The sequence below is a fragment of the Trichechus manatus genome, unplaced genomic scaffold (genome assembly GCF_000243295.1).
Source record: "Trichechus manatus latirostris isolate Lorelei unplaced genomic scaffold, TriManLat1.0 scaffold00076, whole genome shotgun sequence".
Classification (NCBI taxonomy): domain Eukaryota; kingdom Metazoa; phylum Chordata; class Mammalia; order Sirenia; family Trichechidae; genus Trichechus; species Trichechus manatus.
Window position 1 is genome coordinate 12,260,480 of NW_004444012.1, and position 5,215 is coordinate 12,265,694.

The 5,215-nt window shown below is 41.1% G+C and overlaps 1 protein-coding gene across 1 annotated transcript in view; it reads right to left on the reverse strand.

Moving 5' to 3' along the window:
• The window catches only part of FRMD5 (FERM domain containing 5), a 237,256-nt gene extending 235,544 nt beyond the window's left edge, over positions 1–1,712 (reverse strand). Inside the window, exon 1 of the mRNA XM_012556746.2 lies at positions 1,455–1,712. The gene's annotated coding sequence lies outside the window, so the exon portion shown is untranslated. The remainder of the gene's footprint in view (positions 1–1,454) is intronic.
• Positions 1,713–5,215: the final 3,503 nt, after the last annotated feature.

A 5,215-nucleotide genomic window follows, 5' to 3' on the forward strand; every position in this document is an offset into this window, starting at 1 on the left:
TTGGAAGAGGTCAGACACTGCCCCCACACCATGTTTACACACATGAATTCCCATCACATGATGATGAAAAAATAGACACCCACTAAAAGAAAGTATTAAAAAAAATTAGGGGGAAATTGCAGTCCTCAGTTCTGGAGAATGGGAGGAAGAAGCAAGTTTGCGATTCTTGGACCTGATCTATTTTGTCTCACACCATCATTCTAGTCTCCTTCCCACCATACTGGCTTGACATCCTGACTCCCTCAAGAGAGATGGGGACTGTTTGTTATCAAGGTTTACCAGTATCCTGGACACAAAGGGATTATCTTTTGTCGTCAACCTGCAACTGCCATAGAGACGTCAGCAGTAGGGTCCTTTCCGGCTTGCTATGGAGGCAGCCAGAAGACTATTTCTGGCATTATAAACACGTGGAAACAACCCTGAACCTTCTAGAAAGAATCACAAAGAGTTCCACAACATCCAGAAAGATAACTTTGTGTAAGGTTAACCAAACTATTCTAATCAGGAGATTTTTGCTGTCTTTCCCTCTGCCTGATTGAATTTAGAGGACGAAACTAACACTCTGAAGAAGATCCTCTAAACGTCGAGTCTAGCCACAGCAGAAACACAACGTTAGAGCACATTCAGAAGCTTTTAGTCTTGTAAGATGGAAGACAGAAGGTAAATGTTTAAATGTGACTCACTAGAGCCGAGATCCTGTCACACTGACTGCATCCAATGGCTCCTTAACCACAATTTTGGGTCCCAAACATTCACATTGTCACCTAGCAGCAAACGGAATCCACAATACTAGAAATAATTCGGGTACATCAAGACGTTCACAGATGCATTCAGGTAGCTACTGAAGCATATAAACTACAAACAAAATACACCTCTGCCTAGTACAACATTTAAAATATAAGCTGTTGATGTTCCTCTGAACTAAAAACTACTACTGCATTATCAATCTTATGGATTAGTGACCTCACACTGCACCCCAGGTCGCTTGTAACAGAAGAAAGCAACAACCATGTCAATGAGACACAGTGTGAGGAGGAAATCTCTCCCAAGGCAGATGTGAGCTCCAGACAACTGGACTTCTGAACTTAAGATTCTTTTTCTCCACTCTTCCTAAGAAGCTGCTGCATGGAAAGGATCCTGGATCCTCTGGATTATTTCTATTCATCAGACTAAAGAGTCTGCCCCTTGTAGCTAGAAATAAACTAGTCCTTCATGCCTTGCAATTCCAAGCTGGAGAAGCCAGCTTTGTCGTCCAGCAGCCATTCGCATGATTCTAAGGAGATTTAGCCCAGACAGGAGAACACAGAGAAAGCTTGTAGATCGCAGGAAATGTATGAAATCAAGTCAACATATTAGAGGATATACATGCGTCCCCCAAAATGTAGGCACAGTGGAATGTCTTAAACAATGCAAAAAAATACTAACACCATAACCTCATTAACTAACCTACTTACTATATATTTCTTGTTGCTAACTCGCTTGGGTGCCTCTGGATTCCGGGTCTCTTACAGATGATTCTAAAATTCCTGTGAAGGTGGAAGTAGACTGATGGTGAGAACCGGCCTGACTGCTCCCTTTAGATCTTCACTCTAAAGAACGGTAAGGAATGCATTTGCTCCCAGGATGAACAAACACAACATGGTGAGTACTATTGCTATTTCCGAAGTAGATATATTCCAGGTCCTAGGCAACTTACACTACTTTTGCAAATTACTATTAGTTCCTCCTTATTCTCTAGGGATGTAGCCTATAAAGGAGAGGAGGTTGTAGCATTGTTTCCTCCAAGAATGATGCCTGAAGCAACTGCATCAGAATCACTGGGGCACTTTTTAAAAATGCAGATTCCTGAGCCCCACTTCAAGTCTGAATCACAGGTTTGCAGGGGTTGGGGGCAGAAATTTATTTTAATTCATTACTCTTAAATGATTCTTAGCACTCTGAAGTCTGAAGAACCACTGGCTTAAATTACTGCAGGGCTGAAAAGTTTTGCACTACTGACTTGTTGAAAAACCTTGTTAACTGATTTTTATGGTGACTGTCCATCACACTCAATCGCAGGAAAGTGGGCCACTTAACACCATCTACTCATTCTTTGCAAGCTTCTTTAACCGCTTGCACACACCCACCACCCTGGACACAAAGTCTGAACATAAACCAGATGTACATCCTCTCCTCACTTATCGACATGGTTAGGTTCCAAAGACCAGGCTGTTGTGCAAAATCAGCGTTATGCAAAAACCAAAGATGACAGAATCAGACCACAAAATAGAGGATGACTACACTGTTACATAACTACCAAATTACATCATTACATACTGTATTTTTACGCAAATAACACATGCTTTCTGCATTTGTTTGCCAGCCATGCCCTCCCCCGACAAGGTATTTTCATAGGTGCTGCTATGCCAGTTTTATTTTTAATACGTTGCTGTGAAGAAAAATTAGCATAGGGCACTTGCAAAGATGCCTGGCGGGGGTGAGGGGCTGTGGCCAGCAAACAAATGCAGAAGGTGCATATTATTTGCATAAAAATACAGTAACTGCCAAATTACATCATTACATAACTGCCAAACCACTGATAAACATGGCCCAGCCAAGCTGATACATAACCTTAACCATCCCAGACAGCTTTACTCTCGCCTCACACCTCGGCATTCATTACTACCAGATGTATGTCGTTAGTGCGCAAAATAGTCGGATAGTAAACTTTTTACTATTGCCGTAAACGCAAGATATTGGATAACGAGACAGTCAATAAGTGAGGAGATGGTGTAGTTGGTCCTGCACCAGCTTGTAAAGTCTTGAGGGAACACTCCAGTTAGGGGATGAGAGGAATATGTGATTCACTGCAAGAGACAAAGATGGATCAGCTGGTAAGGTAAGAAGTCTGGACGCTGCAATGTGAGAAAACATAGTTGAATCCAATATGCATCAGTTGAGTTCCTGTCAAAGGAAGAGAGAGTTCTGAGGAGAGAGTGGTAAGAACGTTATCACAAAAGTCAAGTAGAATGAGGATTGAGGGTGTTGGCATGAAAGAGGTCCTTAATCTTTTTTGTGTGTGTGATTTAGATGAAAGTTTACAGAGCAAATTCGTTTCTCATTAAACAGTTAATACACAAACTGTTTTATGACATTGGTTGCCAACCCCGTGATATGTCAACACCCTCCCCTTCTTCACCCCAGATTCCCTGCTTCCATTCGTACGGTTTTCCTGTCCCTTCCTCCCTTCTCATCTTGGCTTTTGGGCTGGTGTGTGCATTAGTCTCATATACATCACTGAATTCTGGAGCACATCCCTCGTGTTGTGTTATTGTTGGCTCTACAGACCTTCCTAATCTTTGGCTGAAGGGTGAACCTCAGGAGTGACTTCATTACTTAGTTAAAAAAGTGTCCAGGGGCCATACTTTCAGGGTTTCTCCGGTCTCTGTTAGACTCTCTGCAAGACTGTTTTTGTGTGTGTGTGGGTGAGTTTGAATTTTGTTCTACATTCTTCTCCTGCTCTGTCCGGGACCTTCTGTCGTGATCCCTGCCAGAGCAGTCAGTTGAAGGAGGTCCTTAATTTTAAGAATGTAGTTCTGATAAACAGATCCAGTAAATCAACGGAAATGAAAGCTAAATTCAAAGAAGAAATAAGGGCAAGGAAATGAAGATCACATACACAGACTACTCGTTGATGGGAAAAGGAAAGAGAATAATAAAATGTTTGTTTGTAGATGGGAGTCTTTTCGGGAACTCCCCAGCAGACCTTAGTTCTCCCCTGCTGGAGCTGGGTGAGGTGAAAAGATTTCCCAATCCACAGCCTACCCACTGCACTGACCAAATGGATGCTTAGAGTCGGACTTAAGGTCTCACTGACTCACTGGAGACCACTCAGACAAGCAACTGGGCTAAGAAGCTGTCTGTGCTCCCAGCTGTCTACTGTGTGTTCCTGAAAGAGTGCACAGATCAGGAAAGCTCACTGTTACAACCTTTTGCGCTAAGACTTAGAGACCTGAAAAGCATGAAGACAGGAAGTGGATAAAAAGAGTCGATTTTGGAACAAAGGCCTTGCCCGCACTCATACCCTAGGATACTGGGAGAGGGAAAGAAAGGAATTCCAGTAGTCATGGTTGGGAGATTTCCCTTCTATTGTCCAAAGAAAGAAAGACACGGCTAGGACAAGAAGATACACATGGTCAATCAGGAAGAAAAGTCCCTTTGTGCCTGATACATTGGATGCATTGTCCTGGCGCCATTTGCCCTGATGTTAAGTACAGCTTGGGAACAAGGCCAGCATGGGCGTCCACTTGACTCATCAGCTGCACCAGTACTGGTCTCTGAGAGCTTGTCAGGCCAATATGAAATGCGCTCCAAAGTTTCTCCAAGAAGGGAGAAAATAAATATTAGTAAAATGGCCACAAAATAATAGATTTTTACTTTTGAAGGAAAAAAAAATCCTTCTATTCAAACTGTGACACAGTTTTATGGAATAGTTTTGGTTGGAGATATACTATACAATACAGCCTTTGGCCTTTTACCTCCCCTCACAACATGCATCTTCACACTTTTCAGTATCCGTGTAATCACTCTGTTGGTTGGTAGACAGACAGACAGAATGTATATATATGTATACATGTATATATATATATATATATGTATATATATATATATAAAAGCTTTGTTTAGATATAATTCACATACCATACAATTTGTCCATTTAAGTGTACAATTCAGTGGTTTTCAGTATACTCAGAGTTGTACAACCATCGCCACAATCAATTTTAGAACATTTTCATTACCTCAAAAAGAAACATCATACTTATTAGCAGTCACTTCCCATTTCCCAACATCCCTCAACCCCCATCCCTAGGCATCCATTAACCTAATTTCTGTCTCTATGGATTTGCTTATACTGGACATTTCATATAAATGGAACCATACAGTATGTGGTCTTTTTTGACTAACCGTTTTCACTTAGCATGTTTTCAAGGTTCATCCATGTTGTAACATGTATCTACGCTTTCTTTTTATTGCTGAATAATAGTTACTTGTATGGATGTACCACACTGTATTTATCCATTTCTCAGTTGATGGGCATTTGGGTAGTTTCTACTATTTTTTTCGGCTATTATGAATAATGCTGCTAAAACTTTCATATTAGTACCATACACAGTAGTAAAGAACTTATCATTCAAACCACTTCAAAGTCTTAAAAAGCAAAATTTTAAGAAAAAAA